This window comes from Arachis duranensis, chromosome 4, assembly GCF_000817695.3.
Source record: "Arachis duranensis cultivar V14167 chromosome 4, aradu.V14167.gnm2.J7QH, whole genome shotgun sequence".
Taxonomy (NCBI): Eukaryota; Viridiplantae; Streptophyta; class Magnoliopsida; order Fabales; family Fabaceae; genus Arachis; species Arachis duranensis.
The window spans coordinates 57,432,632-57,458,468 of record NC_029775.3 but is presented as its reverse complement, the minus strand read 5'-3'; the positions used below and the strand labels follow the sequence as shown (position 1 = coordinate 57,458,468).

General features: G+C 31.1%; 1 protein-coding gene and 1 long non-coding RNA gene across 3 annotated transcripts in view; one reads left to right on the top strand and one right to left on the bottom strand.

The window, feature by feature from the left end:
- Positions 1-25,837, bottom strand: part of LOC107484500 (1-aminocyclopropane-1-carboxylate oxidase homolog 12) — a 29,437-nt gene that overhangs the window by 609 nt on the left and 2,991 nt on the right. The window lies entirely within an intron of this gene.
- On the top strand, positions 11,384-25,529 carry LOC107484501 (uncharacterized). Its single transcript, XR_002374015.2, has 5 exons — positions 11,384-11,599; positions 11,691-11,746; positions 11,849-11,890; positions 20,823-22,081; positions 22,859-25,529. It is a non-coding gene; the product is annotated as an uncharacterized LOC107484501 (long non-coding RNA).

Genomic DNA, 25,837 nt, shown 5'->3' with positions numbered 1-25,837 from the left:
TATATTTTATTTGATATAATCTATAAAAATTATATTTTGTTGTTTCTAAGTATAATAAGATGCTTATTATTTTGGGCAATGCTATATCTATTATTTTTACATATATTTAATTTAATAAATAAAAAAGTAGATTAACGTCTGGTCATACACTAGTTATAAAATAAAGGAGAATATATGCATTTTTTTTTCACTCACATTGATGAGAAGCTTTAAAATTCTAATTAACTTTTAATATTATTTAATTTTATACTTAGTGTTCGAAATAAATTTCAATTCTAATTGCTACATTTGCTTTTCTATAATCTACATATTATCAAATTTAATGTTGACAAAGAGACAAGTAGAGACGAATTTTGAACTATTCAATCCACTTCACCCTACTCTATCTTATATAGAACTCGTACTACTCTTACGCGTAGGTTTTGAAAATATGTATTTTAATTTTTTTTAAAGTTAAAAATTGAAACTTAAATTTAAAATTTTTATTTAAAAAAAGTTATATTATTTAAAATATAATTCGTTTTCTATTTTTTTTTCTTTTGTTATGAGAAACTTATCAACACTAAATCATCAGAGTGGTACAGGACTTTCTCTAATACTCATCACAGCCCATATGTATTCTAAGTTTCTAACCTTACCGTTGAGTAATATCATATATGTATTTGAATAAAAATATATATGTATTCAATTAAAATCGTAATTTATAATCTTATATTTTTATATTTATTTTTCTATTATTTTTAATATATAATAATTATTGTAATTATATATGTGTGCACACGTAGGCGCGCACGTGTATGTGCATGTGTGCTTGTACGTATCTCATCCCACATTGTAGTGAAACTAGCCACAAAGACAACCCGCCCCCTCACTGAATCAAGTAATTTCCTGTCTTAATTGATTGGAGAGAATGATACTTGTGGGTTCGGTTACTATTATCTTCTATTTTCTAATTTGCCTTTTATTCAATGTTCTAAAAATCGGATTAGGCCGGGTAGTTTGATCGAATTATTCAGGAATCGATCTTTTGACTGGTCCGATTAATATTTAAAATTGGTTTGCAAAAAATTAGTGCAGAAACCAATCGAATTGACAGTTAATTAGTAAATTGACTGAATCGGCCGGTTTGTTTTTTACGTTAGGGTTAAGTATGATTTTGATCCCTAACGTAGACTTTAAAAATTTATTTTGTCCCTGACCTTTTTTTTGCTACAAAATGGTTCCGAACGTTTAAATTAGCTTTAAAATCGTCTTTTGGACAAAAATACCCCTCCCTCTTCTTTTCCAAAATCAACCAGAAACAGAATCACAGAGGCACAAGCAAATGCAGAAAACAGAAGCAGGCAAAAGTAGAAAGCAGAAGCAGAATAACAACAATCAAACAACAACAACCAGAAAAACAACAACAACAACAATAACAATAGATAATGAAATCAGAACAATAACAAAAGCAGAATCAGAAGTAGAAATAAAAATAGAAACAGGCAGAAGCAGAAGCAACAAGAAGCATCAACAACAACAATGGAATAAAAGGAATAATCAAAAGCAACCAGAAGCATCATCATCAACAACAACAACAACAATAATGGAATAAATAGAAGCAAAACACCTTCCTTTAAATTTGAAAAATTAAAGAAAAAGGAATAAAAAATTGAAACAGCATTGCGGTGGTGGTGGGGGAGGAGGGGGTGCGGCAGTGAACTGCGAATCGCGAGGGGAGGAGAGCTGCGGTGGTGGTGGCGGATCGCGTGGAAAGGGCTGCAGCAGTGGTGGCAACGCCAGGAATTGCAACGAGAACAGCGATGCGGTGGTCGTGGGCTGTGAATCACGATGAGAAAGGCGCTGTGGTGGTCAGCGGTGCTGCGAATCGCGACGAGGGCACGGGTGTGGTGACGAGAAAGGCTCCGATCCTCTCTTCTCTTTCTCTCTCCCTCTGCTCTCTCCTCTCTTGACGTTAGTTTGAGTGTGTGAGAAAGAAAGGAACAGCGACGAGGAAGCAATAACGATGGCAAGGAGCAACGGCGGCGGGGAGCAGCAGCGGCGATGTGGAGATTCACTACAAGACACACGGAGGTTTGCGGCGGTAATTTGGGGGCGGTTTATCAAACCGCTGTGAATGGAAGAATTGGGGCGGTTCAACTTGAGGTTTTTGAGTGCGCAGCTAGACAATTTTAATTTGGGAGGTTTTTATCAAACCCCAACCCATTCTCTCCCTCCCTGATTGAAACATGGTGAATAACTTTTAAGGGTTCTCTCACTACCAATTCAGTCTACCTCTACCTGCGAATCCCGCAAACAAATCTCCATTCAATCCGTCACCCACGCACTGCCCTTCGATCGTTCTGGTCGCGACCTAAGTTTCTGAGATCGAGAGAGAAAGCGCATCTTCCTTCAGCACATCTCCTCCGGCAACGACGTCGTTGCTCTCTTCGTTATCAAGCTATCAATTTTTGCACTCTCTTCTTTTTTTCACTCATCTTCTATTTCTGGTGTCTTTCTCCTTTCCTTTCTATTCATTTATTTATTTTTTATTCTGATATTCTGATTGATTTGCTCTTTGATATAACAATATTTAATAAGTTTTAGTTTCTCTTAATTGAATTGTTTCAAATTCTCAAACATTCCAAGTGTTTGATGAAATACTTATTAGTTTTTTTCTCACTAAATGCAGTAATTGATGTTGATTTAGTAAAAGATTATTAATTTGTGAGGGAGGACCAAAATATGAGTGAGGATTTTAATAATGATTCCTCAAACATAGTGGTTCTATCTTTTTAGTTTTTGGAATTCCCTTATTTTTATGGATTTTATGAGCTTTAGATTTTATCTTATTTTGCTCAGTAACTGAGAGCTTAATAACCATGTTGTCATTGTATTTTTCTTGAAATCTCTATAGGCAATCATATGTTTGGAATTGGTTTCTGTTAAAATTATTAAATATAATTGCTAGCTACTAGTCATTCTATCTGGGTTCGGGGAAGATAGGGCTTTGATAGTTAATTCCTTAATCAGTTATGCCAAGGTACTATATTCTTGGCTTGATAGCAGTAATTAAGAGATTAACAGAATTTGGTTATGTCTAGGTGATCATGGGGTGAATGTAATCAAGTGATTGACAAATTTGGTTATGTCTAGAAAATCATGGGTAAATGCAATCAAGAGATTGCCTCCTTGATCTAGCTCTGATGTTTAAGTGAGTACCTAGAATAAGAAGTCTCAAAAAAGGAGTGTGCATGTTCATGTATGTTTGTGTGAGAGAGTGACAAAATGAGCTAATATTCATATACTTAGAGGCGTCTACAGGTTGAGTAATCTTGACTTGTCACTGATTAGGAACTCAGAATAGTTGGTATGAGATCTTCTATGATTGTTTTTTTCCTCTGTTGAAGTTTCTTCTCCCATTGTAAAATCAAACAACCCCATGCACAGTAAGTTAGTTAGTATGAACCCATTTGAAAATTCAAATTGTGAGCATCTGGCTTAATAGATAATGAACGTGTTATGTCAATGTTGTGTTACCCATTTCGCAGTCCAATTCCAAGTTTCTATGTGTTGATTGTGTTTTTTATATATCTTAATTGGTTTTATCTGATGTCTAAATCTGTTTCTATGTAATTTCTTTTCCTCAAAATTCTATGTAGAGGGTGCCGCCTTCAATTTGAGGTTACTTTTCAGTCTTAAAAAGTTACTTGAGATTTAAAGGTTATTAACTTCTTGCTTGTCCCAGCCTCCCAAAACTAGGTTGGTACAGTGATAGTTAAAAGTTTTTCTTACAGAAGGGGCAAGGAAATTGGTAGATTATTTTTTTGGTGCATGTGTGGCATTGGCATGGATTGTATCAAGTGCTGTAAATAAAATTCATTGGTTTAGGCTGCAGCAGCAAGAGAACTGGATAGCTTTGTCGTAAGTAATTTTTATCATTGTTAGTTTCTTTTAATGGTAATTTCTCTGTGCTTCCTATCTATTTCTTTGCATTAAATGATTTGTTTTTTTTTTGTTTTGTCTAATTTATGCATTCATTAACAGTCTGATGTGAAAAATAACACCTATTACATTGGTTTTCCTGGCTGCTATGGTGCCCTGCTTAGAGCCTCTGGGTGTCCTCTCCTTTGATTGGAACTTCAAAAATATGGGTGAGGATGATGACAATGATTCCTCAAACACGGTCATTCTATCTTTTTAGATTTTGGAATTAGCTTATTTTTATGGATTTTTATGAGCTTTGGGTTTTATCTTACTTTGCTTAGTAACTGAGAGCTTAATAACCATGTTGCTTCAAGGAAGATATGTCTAATTGAATTAGCAGTTGTTAAATTTTTTATTAAGCAAGTCAAATTATTGATTAATAATGAATTTGTTAACAGGTGATTTTTGTTGCAATCGAAGGGAGCATAAGTGTAAGTATAGAAGATTGTAAGAATCGAGTTTGAATTTCGATCACTTCCCCTTTTTGAAACTTTATGCAATTCTTCTAGATCATGTAGTAGTATATACGGAATTGGATGAAGAATTTAGAAAAGGTTTAGTGCATTTAAAGAGCAAATTAATCTTGTTGAGGCTAACAAAAGATTTAGTGCATTTAAAAAGGAGTGTTGCGTTTCAGAGTTTTGAAATTCTTTTTATGTTATTTATCTCTGGTTTTAGGGCAATTTGTAGGGATGAGCTTAGTGGTTTCTCACGGAAGTAGCTAGATTTGGAAATATATTTAAAGATCCACAATGGCACAATTTAGATCAATATTTCTTAAGGTTCGTTTATTTTACATGGCCTATCACATGATTATACATTTAAACTTTTTTTCATGATTGAATTCTTAGAGTATTAATGTTTTACAAACATTTTTCATTAGAATTTTGTACAAATATTTTTAGATTAGACTTGGACCATGATTTGGGTGATATGCAATCCACAGAAGAAGTAGAAAAGACAATGTAGGAATGTCTTTCATGAAAGTTTTTCACATGAGTTTTGCAAAGAGATAGCTAACATGATTTTAAAAGAACACAATATTATAGTACTAATTAATCACTGTCACTGAATTGTTTTGCAACTTGAATATTTAGGTATGTTCTTGTCCTTTTGGTTTGATTATTATGTCTCCAGTTTTATTTATAATCATTGAATTATTAGAGTAAAATTGGTTATTGTCTACAAGGAGAACTAAAGAGGTGGTGGCCATCATTTTTTTACTCTTCAATACTAAGGATGGATAATTAGTAAATTATAAGGAGTATTTGAACTCCCTTTCGAAGGCAGGTTTGTCTCCTCCATTTAGTGTTCTTCTTGTGTGTTATTCACTCTTTCTTTGAATACTTTTTCTCTTTTTATGATTTTATAAAAAGCAATGCTATTTGAAGCGATCTTAAATATGAAAAAATGTAATTTCTAATGTAGACTTTGATATTTAATTACCACTTATCAATCCAGCATCATTGACGCCATTTTGTATCTAAATGCATTTTTGATAATTCAATTATCTATTAATGCATTTTTATTTTGAATTTATTAGAAACTATGTTAGTTTTGATTAACATATAGATTGGTGTTTTTGAATTTATTAGATACCATTTTAGTATATTTGGTTTACTTATTTCTTTTTTGTTTTTCTTTTTTCCATATGGAAAGGAACGGGAACCGCAATGAAATCGTGACCTTAGCTCTATGATACCAAGAAGACTTAACAAGAAGGTAAGAAGACAGCGAATTAATAAATTCTGTAGAATATTTGATTCAGTGATTGAGAACTGTGGTGGTTTGTATTGTTGTGTGTATAAATTTATTCACCACTTCACGTATGAATTAACAGTCTATTTTTGCATGCACCTAAGAGCCAATATATGTTGACTTTTGAGTCATCTTCTGCATAAAATTGATCAAATTGTGATTTTCAATTATAAGAATCATCCAACACTATTTATTATATTTGTCACTGAAAATTGAATATAATATTGTTTCAGAATTTAACAAAATTATCAAGTTTTAGTAATTTCAACATTTTATAGTAACTTATTTCACTTGGAAGATTTTTGTTTTAGACTTGAAGACTAGTCTAACTGCATAACTTGATATTGTCATGTTTATTTTTTTGAGCTTTGGAATTGGCTACTGTGATGTAGACTTCTGTAGACTATACGTTTGTTAACAACTTTAAGATATAATATGCCAAGCATTTAGGTCCAATAAATAGTTCATGTAACCATGATTAAAAAAATGTGGTTGCTTTTTTTAATTTTGGCATTTTGGTTTTTCTCTTTTTAAACCTTATTTAGGAATTAGGAGGATATTTAGGAAGGCGATTGGGAGGGTATATCATTACCCTTTTTTCCTTTCAATTTTAATTTTGGGAGAGGCAATGGGATGTATCGACTTGCTAATAATTTTCGGTATTAAATGCCGAATTCCCAAGAGATTATAACTTCTGAAAGTTTTGAAGGCAATATTCTAATCATGTTTGGTTTAATCTATATGTCAACTTGTATAGATAGACTTTTTTTGTATTCCATGACATTGTTAGAATGATTGAAGGAGCGTGTTATTTTGCAGGGAGCTATTATAGAGTCATTGATAACTATAGTCATGATTGCTCTGAAGGATTTGTATGCTGAATTTGTTCTTAAAAAACCTAAAGAAAAGGTTCTGCTGGCAAACCATTTACATTTGCTTTATATGTGTTGGTAGCTACAATTCTACATTTAATTGATTAAGTATTTTTTTATTTACAAAAAAAAAAAGGCTTTTGGAAAGTTCTTAGAAAGTTTTTACAATTTGAATAATATCACTCATAATTGGTGTGTTTTTTTAAAGCTCGTGTATGATAATTGCGGCGGTTCAAAACCATCGCATTTTTAAAAAAAATTCACCCAAATATGTGGTAGTTTTAAAACCGCTATAGATTTTTTTTAAATTCACTGACTAAAATAGCGGCGGTTTTGCAACCGCTGCAAATCATATTTTTTTAAAATTTACTTATTTGCAGCGGTTGTGCCAGCGGTTTCCCAAAACCGTCGCAAAATCAAATCTCCACCCCTTAATTGAAAACGCTTGTGGAACCGCTGAAATTTCGTTTCGCAGCAGTTAAAAACTGCCACAAATCCCTAAAAAACCGCCACTATTCGGCGTGTCTCTTGTAGTGATTCCTTACCTTCACTTCCCCCTTCCCCTTCTTCCTTGGAAATAGCACCTCCCCCCCAAAAGCGCGACCTTCCTTTCCCCCTTTCCCCGTTTATTTTTTTTTTATTTTATATTTTTTTAGTTAGGGATAATTTGGTAATAAAAATAAAAACTTGGTAAAAAGGACCATTTTAAAACTAAGTTAAATCTTTGGGACCATTTTGTAGTCAAAAAAAGGCCAAGGATGAAATAAATTTTTGAACTCTACGTTAGGGACCAAAATCGTACTTAACCCTCCACATTATAACAGCGTCATTATGATTTCTTTCCCAAAAAAAAAAGAAAGCCCAAATGGGCAGAAGGCCAGAAGCCCATCTCTATCTCCCCAAAATCCCTAGTTTTTAAATTGTGCAGCTAGAAGCAAACATATCCCTTTCTCTCTTCTCTCTCTCTTCCCAAAATTCAACCTTAATTTTTGTAACCCTATCAAAGCAAACAGTAAAGGCACGTCGGCGGCACGCCCTTCTCACAGAAAACTCACGTTGCAGTCGAACTAGCATCTTCATCATGTCGGCATCACTCAGTTTCATTCACTTTTAACTCTCGCTGACATGCTTCAGATCTGTCACGGATTTCTCCGATCCCTCCCTGTAATTTGCATTTGTTCTTCTCATCAGCGCTATGTCGCAGTTTTCTTCCCTACATCACTGACGTTTGTTTTTTCCTTGGCATAAGCCTCCAGCTCCCCATTGCTTCTTCAATTTCATTTGTGAGCTAATTATTTTTTTCTGATTATTTTTTTGACTGTTGATTATTGTTAACAGGAATATGGATTGTTATTGATTGTTTTTAACGAATTCTGGTGGTGTCTGATATGTGATTATGATTATGATTTGTGATGAGTAGTAATTTTTTATTTAGTTGAAAAGTTTGTTATTGTTTTTGTTTTTATTTTTGTTGGTGGAATGTATTTGTTAATTATGTATACTTTGATTTTTTTTATTATAAACTTTGTTATTTGAATTTTTAAAGATAAATTATAAACAAGTTATTCTATAAAATTATAAAATTTTAAATTTTATTAGTTTAAAAATTATTATTATATTTAAATATTTGAATTTTATATTAAAATTTTAATATATATTTATTTTATATTTAATTATATCAGTTCAATTACGGTTCAACTCCAATCGAACCATTAAACTATGAAATTAGTTATCTCAGCGGTTCGGTACTCACAAACTTGTTTCTACCACATCATCCATCATGGTGACCATCACATCAACAAATCTGGTCCTCACTATCAAATTTCCACCCGACTGCACCTTATCCTACACCACATCATACCACCCCAATTCACTGTCATCGTTGACACCATTACCTTTAAAAGCAAAGTTGTTTGGTTCTTTTTTTTTCTCCATCAATTTCACTCTTCAGCTTGTTGACAATGTAAATTTGAGTGGTGTAGCAGTGGGTGAGGTGTGCTAGCGATGAGTTAAAGGTGATGACAATGAGTGTACTGGTAGTGTTAGATAAAGGGAATGGTGCGTACAGTGATGGTGTGAGAGGTGATGATGGTGAGACGATGATAACAATTCAGTATTTATAAGTTAATAGTCAAAATCGTCCTTGAAAGATATCCCGATCTCCATTTTGGTCCTCGAAATCGTCCCTAAAAGATACACGGCTTGGTCACGTTAGTCCTTCCGTCGGTTGGGATGATGACGTGTCATGTTAAGTGCCACGTGACATGATGACATGGTGGGTTAATGCCACGTGTCACAAGACGATTGGTTAACGTGTCAGATTAGTGACACGTGGCACGCCATGTGTCACTTGACATGTAAAAAAATTATCTATAATCAAAATAGTCCTTGAAAATTCAGACGTAAGTCATTTTCATCTCTAAAATTTTAAAAATTAATCAAGTTAGTCCTTATATAATTTTTTTATTTTTTCTTCATAATATTAAATTTGAAATATTGTTTGATACTACTAATTTTAATAGAAATGTAATTGACAAATAAAAAATTAGTAATTATATCTTTTCTTCTTAAAAAATTTTTCAAAAAAAATTATCTCTCCTTTAATTCTTCTTAAAATCTCTCTTATTCTTTTATGCTCTAAAATATTTTTCTTACATTATTATATTTTGCTGGAATATATATATATATATATATATATGCTCAAAATCAAAATTTATGTATGTTAACCTAAACAAAGTTATACCACTATTTTTTTTTCCATTACGGTATTACTTACATATAGGATGTAATGGTAGTGATATTAAAAGAAAAATATTATAATCTATCAAAAATTTTAAGAAGAAAAGATACAATTACTAATGTTTTGTTTGTCAATTACATTTCTATTAAAATTAGTAATATCAAAAAATATTTCAAATTTAATATTATGAAGAAAAAATAAAAAAATTTATATAAAGACTAATTTGATTAATTTTTTTAAATTTTAGGGATGAAAATGACTTATATCTGAACTTTCAAGGACTATTTTGATTATAAATAACTTTTTTACATGTCAAGTGACACGTGGCGTGCCAAGTGTCATTGATTTGACACGTCAACCAATCATCTTGTGACACGTGGCATTAACCCACCACGTCATCTTTTAATTGACAGAAGGACTAACGTGACCAAGTCGTGTATCTTTCGGGGACGATTTCAATTAATTTTGTCTTTTGAAGACCAAAATAGAGATCGGAATATCTTTCAGAGACGATTTTGACTATTAACTCCAGTACTTATAATAAAAAAAATAAAAAAGTTAATAGTAAGAATAAAATTTAAACTTATTATAAACGTTAGATAAATTTAAATCAAATTAACATAATAAGGTTAATTTAAATTTCTTACATATGCTAAAAACAAAAAATATACTTGATTAAGTATATAATGTATTAGTATTGTTAATTTTTTTATAGATATTTCATTCTATAGAATATATACTTCCTATATAAATTTTAAAATAACCAAATTTAAATAGGTTTAAAAACAATCACATTTATCATCGTGATTCTTTTATTGTTATTGTTGATGATTTTTTTATTTTTTTTCTTTTTCTTTCTTTAAATAATTATTGCAATATTTTTTTTTTGTTTAATTTTTGTTTGATTTTTTTATTTTTTCTTATTTTTATTCTTATTAAAAGATGAAACAGAAAAAATTATAAAAATGTGAAATAAAAAAAAGAAGATAAAGAAGAGAAAGAAAGAAGATGATGAAAAAGAAGAAGAAGAATAACAAAAAAGATTTTAAATTGCATAGAATTTATCAGAAAAAGTATTATGATATATAAAATTTCTTAATTTTGACATTAAAATTTTTTAACCGTGACATATGTTCTGGTTAAGAGGGTGAAATAAGGATGATAATTTTGAATTATATAGAATTTATCAGAAAAATAGCAACGAAACTTTTTAACCGTGACACATGAATTCTTTTATTTTGACACCGAAAATTTTTAACCGTGAGACAAAAATTTTTTAACATGTTATTTTCAACTAAATGATGTACTTTTCTTATCATTGAACTATTTGTTCCTGTGTCATTTGCAACAAATTGATATATTTTTAGTTCTAAAACATATTTAAATATATTTTGTTAGTTGAGTGAGTTTAGGTTTTCGCCTTATGATTCTTTAAAGATTTTTTGTCATTTACAAAAAATTTCTATGTCATTTCTAACTAAATAATGTATTTTTATTATCACTGAAATAATTATGTGGTATTGAACTAATATATAAGAGAATTAGTCATTCATGTGTTTTATTTACAATAATTTAATATATCTTTTAAATATAAAATATATTTAAATATATTTTATTAGTTGAATAAGTCGGTTAACTAAGTGTGTGATATTTAATGATGATGATAATGATTATGTGTAATAACCTAAATTTTCAATAACGAACTTTCCAGACTTCATATGCTAAAAATTTACAAAATTTGAGTGATACAGTTAGACTCTGTTTAACGAGTTAATTTTAAATTTATACAAAAATAAATAATAATATTTTATTAAATAACAAAATTTTAACCAGTAAAAATTATTATCGATATTCCCAGATCAGTACTATGGCACTAGAACACTCTAGAGATATTCTAGAATAGTGATAATCATAATATATTGATATCAGTGTCATTTATACTAGTATATAAGATATTTAGTCTAATAAAGTAAAAGTATGGAATCAAATATATCTATCTTTAATAATTATTCATAAAATTTAACTTTTATTTAAAGTTCATCTTTATCCCTCATAAAATTTCGGTCATCTTCTCTCTCTCACTCCTCCAAATTACTTTCTTAAAGTTTCATGAAACCATAAGAGAGAAAAAAGAAAGAAAAACCTTCATAGAAGTTTACTTTCAAGCTTGGTAAATGAAGGATTCAAAATTCAAATCAAAATTTTAAACCGATTAAAGTCTTCTTCTCATCTTTCTTTTCATCCTCATATCAATTTTCTGAAGGTAAATTGAAGTATAACTCTCCTTTTCTCTTTTGAAATTCAGCCATATGGTCGTCATGAAGAAAACTTCATGTTCTTGATTTTTTGCTTAGGAAATCCTATCTAAAAGCCTCAAGGAACAAAGAACAATCAATTTCTAACTTGAAAGGTGAAGAAAATCTATTTCTCTTTGTTTAAAAAGGTTCGATTGGATGGAACATTAAAGGAGTAATCATACTTTGTTCTATTCCTTGTATGAATCATGCTCTAGGTGTTATAAGAAATTCAAAGCCACAAGTCTCAAACTCAAAGGGTAAGTAAAACTCTCCTTTTTTTTCTCATGAGCAATTCAGCTTTAAGAGTTTTTTTGTGTTAAAAATTATTTTTGATTAAAATATAGGTAAAATTTGGTGTTAAAAAGCTTCTAAAAAGTGATTAAAAGGTTTGGAATCAAAGTAAGGATTTACTTAAAATAATTGTATGATTATGTATGTTTGATCTACAATTAATGATTTTATTTTTGGTGAATAAAATTGAGTATTTAAATGCTTAATTGGTGATGTTTGTATGTTGATTGCAAACTTAAAGCTTGATGTTTCTTAGAAGTACCATGGCTGAATTGGCTAGGTGCTTATAAGAAACCTTGTTCAAATCTTGTTTAAATTTTAATTTGTGAAGTAAATTTGAAAGTTTAATACATTGAAACAATGTTGCTTGAAAAGATTAAAAAAAAGCTTAAGGAAGATGTCAAGAAATAAAAGAGAAAAGAAAAAGGAATGCTGTAGTAAGAGTAGAAGAAGATTTAGTCCAAGAGAAAAAGGTGATAAGGTAAAATATTAATAAAAATAAAATGGTCTTTTAATAAAAGATTAAGGTTAAAATAGTGATTTGAGGACACAAGGATATTATGGTCATTTAATAAAATATGTGAGGGTAAAAATATTCATTCAAGATTTTAGGGATAAAAATGTAATTATGTAAAAGTATAGTGATAAAAGTGTAATTATGAAAAAGATAAGGGGCTAAGATATAAATAGATAAAAGCTCTGGGACAAAATGTAAATATGAAAAGTTAAAGAATAATTATGTACTTAAATAAAGTATAAGGGACATAAATGTAATTATAATAAAAGCTTAGGACATAGTGATAAAATTAAGAGAAGATCATGGGCGTAATGGTAATTTTTAATAAAGAAGTATAGAAAACGTAATTTAAAGCCAAGAACTTAAAACTCATTTACATAACAGATTTAAGGTACAGATAGATTTTTGAAGAAAGAATAATTGCTGATTAAAAGAGAAGAGGACAAGTAATGAAAAAAGGTTAAAATGAGGAGTGATAACTGAAAACTGATGATTGAAAAATGAGGAATTGAACTGATAAAGAATAAATAGAAATTGAGAACAGCATAGTTAATAAATAAAAAAGAGAAAAGAGAACTGAGAATTGATAAGTGGAAAATGATAAATGATAACTAAAAACTGAAAGCCGAGTGAATGACTCCAACTATAAGACTTAAGCAAGAGACAACTGAAAGTCAACTGAATGGCACTATTCATAAGACTTAAATAACTAAAAATAGAAAATTGAGAAAGATGAATGAAATGACTGAAAATGCTAAATGAATGACTAAATGCCTGGCAAGGTCAAGGGTTTTGTCCCGCTTACTCAGTGCTTGAATGTAATAGTAAGGATGTCCACAAACTGAGAACTATTTTTCAAATGTAAGTGTATTAGTGCAAAGAAAAGTTAACTGAATGTCTATGTCATAAGGCTTATTGCAATTCTAGAAGTCAACTGATATGGTTTCATCATAAAGGCTTGTACAACTGAACATCTAAAAAGTCATATTTAGGACTAGCGCTCAGGTAATGTTGGGTTTTGGGAAGTCAACCGATATATGAGTCATGGCCTATATAGGACTAGACATGCATCATACTTGTCTGCAGCATAATTTTTGGATCTTGTATTATGCTTGAATTATTGTTGTTGTGCTCTATGACTTACTTGTATTTTGATTGTGTGGCTTATCTATGATTGTCTGTTAATGATTGACTACTATGAGATTAACCTTAAAGTTAAAGATGAAAGGCAAATCGTAAGGAATAACATAAAAAGAAAAATAAGGCTAAATCGATTATGGAGTAAAAGTTAGTAAGATCGTATAATTTTTTATAAAAAGGATTATGCGATCAATTACCTCTACGCTAGATCGCTATCCTATGATAATGAAGGATTCATTACCCTCGTTAGTACCCTACTGGGAATTATAGGTTCTCACTCCATTCCGTTCACTGTTTCTACAGGCAGAGCTGATAGCAACTCCCGTTAAAGAGTTGGTGCCGCTCTTTTTGCTACATCCTAGACTTAAAGTATATGTACGTTTAAAAGACATATGATGGTATGTGAAGTTATAGAGTCTAGAGTGTTTTTCCCTCTTCTTGTTAGAATTTTTCTTGAAGGATAAGACTTATCTAGGATGAGTTCCAAACTAGAGAATTTTTAGATGTGTTAGGATTCAGGATGTCATGTATAAGTAGGAGTCTGTACTATATATATGTAATATACTAAAGGTGTCTAACTCTGGGCTAATATTATTTACGTTTGTTTGACTAGTGCTACCTTATTCTTTCTTGCTGTTTGTATGAAATTTACGTATTTATGTTGTGAATTAAGTTTCTTTACGTCTTTTATTATGATTTATAATTTATTGTGTATGACTGTTATCATTTGCAATGCATTTAAAACAAAGAAAAGCTTACCTCAAAAATGTATTATGTTTCTAACGGCGAATCAGGCTCATATGTTATATTAATAAGGAGTTATAATTTTAGGAGAATAGGTTGGTAACACCTTATTTCTAGTGTGATTATGATGTGCTAAAAATTAGATCGTTACAAAAAGAAAAAAGATAGAAGAGATAAAAATCAAATGAGAAAGAGAAGGAGGAAGCGGTAGTAATAATGATGGCAACGATGATAATGTAAAAAAAAAAAGAAAGAAAAAAAGGAGAAGAAGAAAAGCAAAAATAACAACAGTGCATAGAAATAAAAATGACTTGGTTAAAAATTGGTTAACAATTTATTAATTGTCTAGTTTTTCTAAAAATATATAGCGAATGTAATCTTAAAAACACTTAAATTTGTTAAACTAAATATAAACACAAGCCTGAATTAAACTAAAATAAATTCCAAGATAACAAAAGTGTAGAGACAGAAGAATTAAGATAGTTTGATAAATCTCATTATGTCTTCAACTCGACATCCACCCACCATAAAAGATTAATTATTGATTTGTGAGGGTGCACATTTTAAAGATAAATATCTAAAAGGATAAAGATTTTCAGATATATTTAATTAAAATCGAAACTATCCCATTAACATACAGACAAGAGCCAGCAATCCTAACAATTTTGACTAACACATACCTAAAAAATCACATACATTCCCAACCCGCAAATCTAAGACATCCAAACCAGATAATGACTTTTCAATTATAGTTACTGTTATGCCCGTTAAATTGCACTTTATGTTATTATTCTGAATGAATTGCATATATAACAATTTAATACCACACTGATTATTTAATATCTATATCTGTAAATAAAAAGATAAAAGAATAGTATAGAAATAAATAGCTTCTAAACACAGTTTTGTGTATAAAAGTGACTATTAATTAATTCACCATTTTGAAAAAAAATTCAAAGCATATTATAATAAAAAATAGTCATTTTTAGTCATAAAAAATTTGAACACTAACAAATTGACAACAAAAAAATTAAATATCCGTAAAAGATGAATATTATTTGACAAAAATATTCGATCGTTAAATTTTAAATTAATCTCGTTAAAATTTTATAAAATTTTCAAATTAACATTTCTATCATCTTCTCCACCAAATCTTTTTAACCTAACGTCTTCAAAATCAGAATCAACCTTAGAGCCCGTTTGGGAAGTAGCAGAAGCTACTTTTTTTAACTTTTGGATTATAAAAAGTCACAATCTATGTGTTTGGCACTATTTTAAAAAAAGCTTTTAACTTCCCGAAAAGTTAATTTGCAGCTTTTTGAAGAAGTAGAAATATATGACTTCTTGCTTCTCGAGAAGTCATTCTACCACTTAATTAAAAAAATTAATTTTAAAACAAAAAAATACTTTCATTCTTGACTCTATGAAAAATACTGACCCTTCATCACCATTTTCACACAAGGTCTGCTAGAAGCACTAACCTTCCACCATCATTCTCACGCAATGTTCTAAGTCTCACCATTTTTACGTAATGAAACATCTGATGGAAGTATTGATCCTCCACCACATTTTCGGACAATATTACATCTGAACAACTTACTGCATATATTCCTTCTAAGTATTTTTTTTTATCATTTTATCACTATTTTTTATTATTAAATTTGTATTCAAGTGTGGTATGAAATTTTAGTTTTAATTTTATTTTTTTTCATATGTAATTTTATAGCTTATTATTATTTTCATAGTTAATTATAACAAGTTCTTGACCTCAATAAAGGAGAAGAGAGTTCTAATAGGAGTAAAAATAAAAAATAAAAAACAGAAATAAAATGTACATTGACACACATTTTATATTTATTTTTTATTTTTACCTACCATATCATACACAATATTAGTGATTAGGTTATGTAAAATCAACATTCAATATTGGAAAATATTTGTTATCATGGTTATTTTAATATTCATTCTCCTTTATGAAAAAATTTATCTTTTGCGTTATTTATCCAAACACTACAACTTTAAAATAAGTACTTTTATAACTAAAAAATCAAACACAAAATAACTTATTTATAAGCTGCTTTTAATAAAAGTCCTTATGTTTTAAGCTCCTTTCCAAAAGAACTTATTTAAGTTATTTAGCCAAACTGGGCCTAAATCAAACACAAACAACTTCCAATCAAATTCAGGACATGAAAAAAGCTAACTTGATTGTTTATCAAAGAATAAAAGAAGGAAGGAGCATTGTTACTATGCACAAAGAGAAAGAAAACAGTTAGAGGTTATTGTTAGTTGAAAGGTTAAACGTTATGTGAGTAAAAAGAAAATAGTTAGTTGAAAAAAAGAAAAGAAAAGTTAAAAATCAAGAAAAGTTAGAAATTAATGATAGTTGATAAGGAAAAGAAAGGTCAAAGCATACGAAGAAAAAGAAAAAGTTAGTTGGGAAAAGAAAAGAAATAAAACATAGTCAAAAATTATGTTAAGAAGAAGAAAAAGTTAGTTGAAAAAAAAAAACAAAGGTTAAAAGTTATGTAAAAAGAAGGGAAAAGTTAGTAAAAGAAATGGAAGAAAAATCAAAGCTTAGTGCATAGTCACAAGTTCCTTAATTCCAAAAAGTTTCAAAATTTTCAAAACAAGTAAGTTTCTATTCACTTCTCAAATAAAATTCAAGATGCCAAAAGAAGTAATGCAGATATATGTGTAGAGCACATAATCAAGTAAATATCAATCATAAGTAATTGGCATAAATTAAAAAAATTTGGCGTTGACAAAGTTAGAAACAAAAAGAAACAAGTAAGCCAAAAAACATTCGAACACCAAATTCCAATGAGGCGTGAAAGTCACAAGTTGAAACAAGAATTGAAAAGCCCGTGATCTATGTGACCTAATGTAAGTTAGTCATGAATAGAATGAATCAAATTAGCCACATAGATTAAAAACCTTCAAACTTGTGAGTTTATGCAAAAGAGGCTCAAATTTTCCAAAGAATTTCAAGTTTATGGTCAATTTAAAAATTCACTTGAACTATTCAATGCATAGAAGTAAATTAGCATCACAAGTAAGCAAAGAAAGTTAGAAGCATGACCAAAACTTTCAAAGAGGTTCTTGAGGAGTTTTCCAAAACCATTTAGCAAACAAGATTCTATTGACACAGAAATCCGTCAAATAGAATCTTGTTGCCCCAAATAACAAAGTCACTTAATAAAATAAGGTTAGGAAAAATCCGACAGCATTTCAACAATAAATTGGCCTATTTTCCCAATTCAACCAATCAATTCAAACTTTCTATGAATTCATTGAGAATTAAAAACATAAAAACCAGATATCTAATCATGGGAAGTAGGCAAATGAGCCAACATGGATTGAAAAATCAGTAGCAGTCAAACTTGAAGCAAGAACAAAATGGATAATTGAACTTGAGGAATTGACAATTTAATCCAAATTCAAGAAAGGCAGCATCATTCAGCAACAGAATAGCAATCAATGGCCCAACATACAGCATCAAAACAGTAATAATGAACAATCCAGCAGCAATATCTCAGCAAAATAGCAGGAGCACAGTAGTTTATCCATTAATTCAACAGAAAATTAATCAAGCCGAACTAAACGAATTCAGCAACAGATTTATCAATAAAACCAATCTCAGTCACTCACCTTCACTCTCTCTCACTCACCTAACTCAACCCAATCCTCACCTCTCTCATTCTGCTTCACTCACCTAACTCAGCCTTTTATTCTGACATCTCTCATTCTCTATGACTAACTGAATCACTTCCCTCATCCTCCTTCAATTACCACTCTCAGCTGCTCAACCTTACTCACTGAATCATAGAAGCAAGCTCATCTTCCTTCACACTAGCATCGTTATCTCGTCATGATCACTGGCTTGTCTGCTACTCTGTGCTGCCAACAGCTTCTCGCCGAAGAAATTCCAGAGTTCATCTTATTATTAAATTTTAGGCTTTCATCTAGGTGAGTTGATCTTCTTCTTCTTGTATTGAAGTATTGATTATTGCTTTTGCTATTTCTGAATTGAAAAATTCTGCTATTCTAGCTTGGTTCTATACTTTGTTAGAAAGAATTAAATCTGAGACCTAAATTAGTATCCATGGCGAATTAGGGTAGATATAGGTGTGATTGCAGTATATGCTTTAACCCAAGAGTCAACCTGAATATTGACTGAAATTCCTCTGCCTACCGTCTAGAGTAGTCCTTTTTCTAGCACCTTCCTCCCCTCCAAAATATTTTTCCAACCCCAAGAAGGATTATTACCAGCTTCTAATCGTAGGAAATTAGTAAACCTGAAATACTTGCTCCTATACACCTTATATATTAGGGAGTTTGTTTGGATTATAAGCTTCCAACCTTGTTTTGCAAGCATTGCAATGTTGAAAGCTTTTAAATCTTTAAAGTTTAAACCTCCTTGTATTTTCGATACACAAGTAATCTTCCAACTTACACATTGCATCTTTGTTTCTGTTCTTCTTTTGCCCTACCAAAATTAGAGAATAGGTAGTTTGTCTAAGAAAACCCTAACAACTTGAAGCAATTTTGTATGTAAATTGGAACCACCGTAGCCACTACGTTAATCAAAATTTTCCTACCGTTTGGGGATAGTAATGCTCTTTTCCAATGTTGACGCTTTAGAGTTACTTTGTCTTTGATGTAATTAAATGTGGCCTTTTTTTATCTCTAAACTAGCGAAGGTAAATCCAAGTACTTGTTTTTATTTCCAATGTGAGGAACCATTAGAATGTTGGCTAAGTTTCTCGGGTTTGTAGTGAAGTGTTATTGCTGAAAAACATTGACAACTTATCTAAATTAACCATTTGCCCACTTAATTCTTCATATACTTGTAGGGTATGCATTAGGCCCTGACAGTCCTCTTAACTAGCTCTACTAAATAGAATTGAGTCATCTGCAAAAAATAGGTGGTTGATCTTTAGACATCTGTGATTACATCTCAAGCTAGTAAACTCCTATCTTTGTTCTCCTCTATTGAGCAAATGGGAGAGCCTTTCTGCACAAAATAGGAAAAGGCAGGGGAAGAGAGGGTTGCCTTGCCGCAGCCCTCTACATGGTTTGAAAAAACCATGAGGTTGACTGTCCACACTAACAGAATAAGAAACTGTCATCACACATTCTTTGATCCAGTCCATTCATTTGCTAGAAAAACCCAATTTTTCATCATAACCTAGACAAAAGGCCACTCAACTTTGTCATACACCTTGCTCATGTCAAGCTTCAGGGCTAGATCATATTGACCACATCTTTTGTTCTTTAGAAAATGCATGAATTCATGAACAATTAGAATATTATTACTAATGAGTCTTCCTTTAACTGCTACTAAGACTTATTGGTTGATTTTCTTCATTGAACTGGCATTAGCAACTTTTGGAATTAAGCAAATATTTGTGTGATTAAATGTTTTAAAGTTTTTATCTTCCAGGAAAAAAACTTCTTAATGCTTTAACCTTATCCTCTTTGATCGTTTCCCAAAAGAATTGAAAGATATTGCCAGTAAATCCATCATCCCCAGGTGCTGAAAATGGATTGATGGAGAAAACTGTAGACTTGATCTCCTTCTTTGTCGTTGATCGAATTAACAGCCTATTAGTGGTATCATCAATTTTCCATGGTTACTTCTTGGATTTCCTCTTTAGGATCCCTCGAATTGGTTGATGAGAATTGTTCTTCAAAATACTGTCGAGCAATCGAGGCTATCCCTTCCGATCAGTTGCTGAATTGCCATATTCATCCTACAAAATGTATACTTTATTTTTTTTATTCCAATTTTTAAACTTGGAATGAAAGAACTTAGTGTTTCTATCCTCTCACTCCAATCACTGCAATCTTGATTTCTCCCTCCAATACATTTTCTCCTCCATCAAAGCCTTCTCTAATTCTACTTTCACCACCCGAACCTATATAGGATTGGCCCTGTCTCCCTTTCCTAAATCAATCAGCCGCTATTTAATGCACAAATTCTGGTTTGGGAGTTATTAGTAGATCTTTTTTCCATTAGTTTGTGTCGATAATTTTCAATTTTTCAAACAGTTTATACATTGATAAGCCATCAATATCTATCTTCCAAGCTTTCTTAACGAATGAAATCACTTCGTCCTTCTTACAACATCTTTCCTGGAATCGAAAGCGTCTTTTATACTTCCTCTCCTACTTGTCAGCACTTAATAATAGTGGTCTACGGTTTGATCCAAGGTCTTCTAAGTGTGTTACAAAGGCATTCGGCCAAGCTATCTTCCACCCATTCGTCACTAGCACCCTGTCAAATCGTTCCCAGATAAGGTTGCTACCAAATTGATGGTTATTCCATGTAAATTGCTCCGCTTCATACCTTAAATTAGCAAGTGATGCGTGAGCATTTTATCTATATTTTCTATTTATTTTATATACAAATTAAGTGAGTTTCAATCTTATTTTAGTGTTTGGAATCTCTTTGGATGCTACTTTGAGTTGCATTGGTGTTTTAATTATTTCAGGTGAAGTTCAGATCAGTTTGGCAGAGTTTGTGTGCCAGAAAAGAGAAGAATTGGAAGCTGCCAAGCTGGCGCTAAACGCGGACCTGGGTGTTTAGTGCCAGCAGCTCAGAAGCGCGAGAGAGCTCTCTCTCCACAAGGGAGCTAAACGCCAGACCTGATGTTTAGCGCCAGCAAGCCAGAATGAATAGAAGCGTTTCTGCCACCTAGGGTGCTAAACGCCGAATCTGGCATTTAGCACCAACAATGCGGATCACACTTCATCAAAAGAGTATCTTTAGTTAGATTTAACTTTTAATTATTCTATTTTATTTTATTTTAGTTATTTTTAATTATAAATAAAATATTTTAGGTTTAGAATTTATTATTTTATTTTAGTTTCAAATTTTTTCTTCCGCACTTTCACATTTTTTGAACCCTAGTTTTCTCTCGAAGTCATGAGCTGCTAAACCTCTTTGGTTAAGGTTAGAAGCTCTATTTATTTCTATGTATTAAGACTATTATTTTTCTATTTTAATTAATGTATTGATTCAGTTTTAAGGATTATTATCGTTCTTTATCTTATGAATATAGGTATATCAGAAGAATAACCTTTATTCTATATGCATTCTTGTGATTCTCGGAAGAGTTATCTCAATTGAATACCAACTTGAGAGTAAATTCCTCCTAAATTGCTAATTACTTGAACTTAATGGGATATGTGACATATAATCCTTTTATATTTGGGTAATTAGGGTTCTGTAGCCAATAAACTAGAATTGAACATAACCCTCTAATCTATATTAAATGACTAAGACATTGGCGGTTGATTAGGTTAGAAGAGACTAAATCACTAGAAATTAGGGTTTAGTCAATTACAGTTTGCCATGAAATGAATTTGCATGATTAAAATAGTTGGTAAGAAAACTTAATCCGGACAAATAAATTACTCCGAAATCTTAATTGTTTTCTCCCATATATTTAACAGCAATTTATTGTTTGCTTTCTGATTCTCTGATTTTACTGTTTAATGCAATTGAACTCTGTAAACATAATTTTCTACTTGCCTGACTGAGTAATTCATTCGACTATCGTTGCTCAGTCCATCAATCTTTGTAAGATTGATCCTCATTCACTTGATGTATTACTTGATACGACCCGGTGCACTTACTAGTTCAATTGTGATATTCTAATTGCGCACCAGCAAGTTCTTCTGAGTTAATGAAGTCATTAAAGTCTTGAATTGACTTCGCTGAGTTATCTTTGCCTCCTTCCTTCTCATGGTGAGCCCGTATTACATTAAAGTCTCCCATAACAATCAGATTATTATTGCTCCTTTCAATTATCTGCAATATGGTAGCGAATTGATCCCTTCTTCTATTCTCATTCGTAGCCAGATACACCCCAACAACCTCCCATTACTTGTTTGTTTGCAAGTGGACATTTTGAAGTGAATGAAAAAGCATTTTTTATTAAAAAACTAAACATCCGTCCCATCCTTCCACACACAATTGCCAAACCACATTGTTTCCCTCTTAGGTCCACTCACTCCACTGCCAAGGCAATGTTCTTAGTTTCACATAGGAATATTACTTCAGGGGAATGAGACTTAGCAATTCCTTATGTATATATACATGTGTTATTTATAAATTTTTAATGTAAATTTTATATTCTGACGTATATTCTATATATGTGGTTAATTTAGTGTATACGTTAATATTAAGACTACACATAAAAAAGTTCAAGAAAGCAAGATTTAAGAACTTACCTAACTAACTGCACAAACAGATTTTTTGTTTTTATTGGTTTTTCTATTTTCTAACTAGTTACTATGCTAGAGATGTAGTAAGATGTATGTGTCATGTGTGTATATAAGATGGATCATTTAGATGAATGGATGTATGAGGATTCTAGCTATTTATTTTGAACACAAAACAATTCTCTTTTCTGAATTTCTCTACTTTCTTTTCTTATAAGCACAAGCAATTACTTCTGATTTCTATTATGGTATCTAGAGCTTAGAAATTTTTTTTCTTTTCTCTATACCATGGATTCTGTAGGTGAAATCTCAACCATCAATATTGATCCTCCAAGCAACAATGCTGGAAATTCTTTTCAACAACCATTTATCATCAATCAACGATCTTTCACACTTATTTCTGATAAATCGGGTGAAAACAATCACAAAATTTGGCTGCAGCAAGATCTAGCTGCTATTAGAGGCCAAGATCTAGAAGAACACCTGTATGCAGATCGAGTTCCATCCCAAAAATCAACAACAACACAAGGTTCCTCCACAAACACCACAACTTACAAGTAATGGTGTCAAGATTATCAAAATTTAAAATTCACCTGATTTTAAAGGATATAGATGCCTCTCTTCTAGTGAAAAAATGTACATTTCAAGAAGTGTTCATTTTGATGAAACTCAATTTTCATATTCTGAATTATTCACTCTATTGATAGAATTATAACTAATGACACTGATAATCATGATTTTGCATCCTCTTTCACCAAACACTCTTTACTGCATACAGATCATCATCGTATTACTACTGATACTACTTCTAAATCAAACACTAGTCACATTAATTCTCAAATTGATTGTCTTGATATTACTGAGAATGACATTAATAATGAATTACATAATTCTAATTTACCCCCTAAATTCCTCCCAAATTCCAATTTCAAGCATTGAAATACAACACTCTGCCTTGGATACTGATGCCATTGAACTAAATTTACCTCATATTCAACGTTGTGCACTTAATGCTAATAGACACTATGGTTACTAGGTCTAAGGCTAACAACAACAATCCCAAAGTCTTAAATTCTATCATTATTTCCCCTGATTACACACAACAACCACCAAAATCTACTAAAATAGCAGTTACTATACCTCATTGGCATAAAGTCATGATGATGGAAGAATATCAAATCCCTGTGAAAGCTAAGACATGGATTGTAGTTCCACCACCACATCATGCTAAACCCACAGGCAGTAAATGAATTTTTACCATTAAGAAGCATCCAGATGAAACTATACAAAAGTACAAAGCTAGACTTATTGCTCAAGGCTTTCATTAAGAGGAAGGCTTTGATTTTGAGCAAGTCTTTAGTCCTGTAATTTGGTCATCTACAATTCGATTAGTTTTAAGCATAGCTTTATCTAAAAATTGGATTTTGAGGTAGTTTAATTTTAATAATGCATTTCTAAATGGGGATTCAAATCAAATCTTATATATGTATCAACCAGTTGGTTTTGAACAAATTCTATCTAACTATGTTTGCAAGTTGCATAAATCCATTTATGGATTGAAACAGGCCCCTAGACAATGGTTTACTAAACTAAGTACTACTCTTTACTCCTTTAGTCTTCATAACACTAAATCTTACACACCTTTATTTGTTAAACAAATTCTAGTTCAGTTATCTATCTTTTGTGCTATGTAGATAACATAATCATTATAGAGAACAATGCTACTAAAGTTCAATCCTTAATCAATTCATTGGATAAAGTGTTTTCTTTGAAAAATTTAGGAAATTTAAAATTTTTTTGGGCATTGAGGTTCAAAGAACTAACTTAGGACAATTATATCTCTCATAAACAAAGTATATCACTGATGAGTTGTTAACCAAATTGGGAATGGCATGATCCAATTCAATGCCTACTCCAATGATCTCTTCCCTTCAACTCCTCTCAACAGGTTTAGATACCTTTGAAGATCCTAATTCTTCAGAATACTGATTGGATCTTTGCTATACTTAACCATCACAAGACCAAATGTGGCATATGCAGTGAACAAGATTAGTCAATTCATGCATTCACTCTTCTTGTTCACTAGAAAGCTGAAAACGAGTTCTAAGATACCTTCAATGAACTAAAAAGCATAGACTTATGATACATAGATGCCAGAATTATAGACTATATAGTTTTTCAGATTCAAATTCGGCAACTGATCTTGAAGATTGCAAGTCTGTTTCTGGTTTTTGTGTGTTTTCAGGTACTAATCTAATTTCTTGGACATACAGAAAACAGCACACAATTAGCAGATCATCTATAGAGTTAGAATTTCAAAGTCTTGCATCATGTGAAGCTGAGTTGGAGTGGCTCAAAAACTTGCTCCTAGAATTATAAATTCTTCTCAAGACAACACCTACAATATTCTGTGATAACATGAGCCAATTCTTCTAACGGCAAAGCCCTACTCGAGTTTGAAGAGTGTATTAAAACTACACATAAAAAAGTTCAAGAAAACAAATTTCAAGAACTTACCTAACTAAGTGCATATATAAATTTTTGTTATTACTGGTTGTTCTGATTTCTAACTAGCTGCTATGCTAGAGCTGCAATAAGATGCATGTATGAGTCATGTATATAAGGTGGACCATTTAGATAAATGGGTGTACGGGGATTCTAGCTATTCATTTTGAATACAGCATAGAATTTTCTTATCTGAATTTCTCTTCTTTCTTTCTTACTGCACAAACAATTACTTCTGATTTCTGTTAGCTAATATATACATAATTGATTCTTATTGCATTTAATAATTATATTTTAAATAATTTAACAAAAACTATGAATAAACCGGTGCAAAGCAGGGGCTAAACTCTAGTTGTTTTCTAATGCTTGGTAGCATGAGTAGTTGAGATTTTTGTGTGACTCTGTTTGTGGTGTTTTCTCATTCACTCTATTTGCATCCTTAACACCAGACAATCAAAAAAAAAAAAAAAAAAATGAAAAAAAAGGATAAAATAATGAAAATTATTGGGTCTACGCATATAAAAATAAATAAAGATTAAACGAAATAAAAAGACAAAGAAGCTTAGTAAGGATATAACAGATTGCCTGTCATTATATTTCGTGGTAGTTGTCTCAAAGAAAAAATCTCCATTGATTAATATTTGCCGTGACAGTCCTTAATACGTTTTCTTTTTCAGTTGTTCCTATCGATCCTTTTATACAAACATTTTTAATAATTTAATTTTTGTTCCCAATTATACGGATAGTCTAATATACTTGAGCTATTATTTGTCCG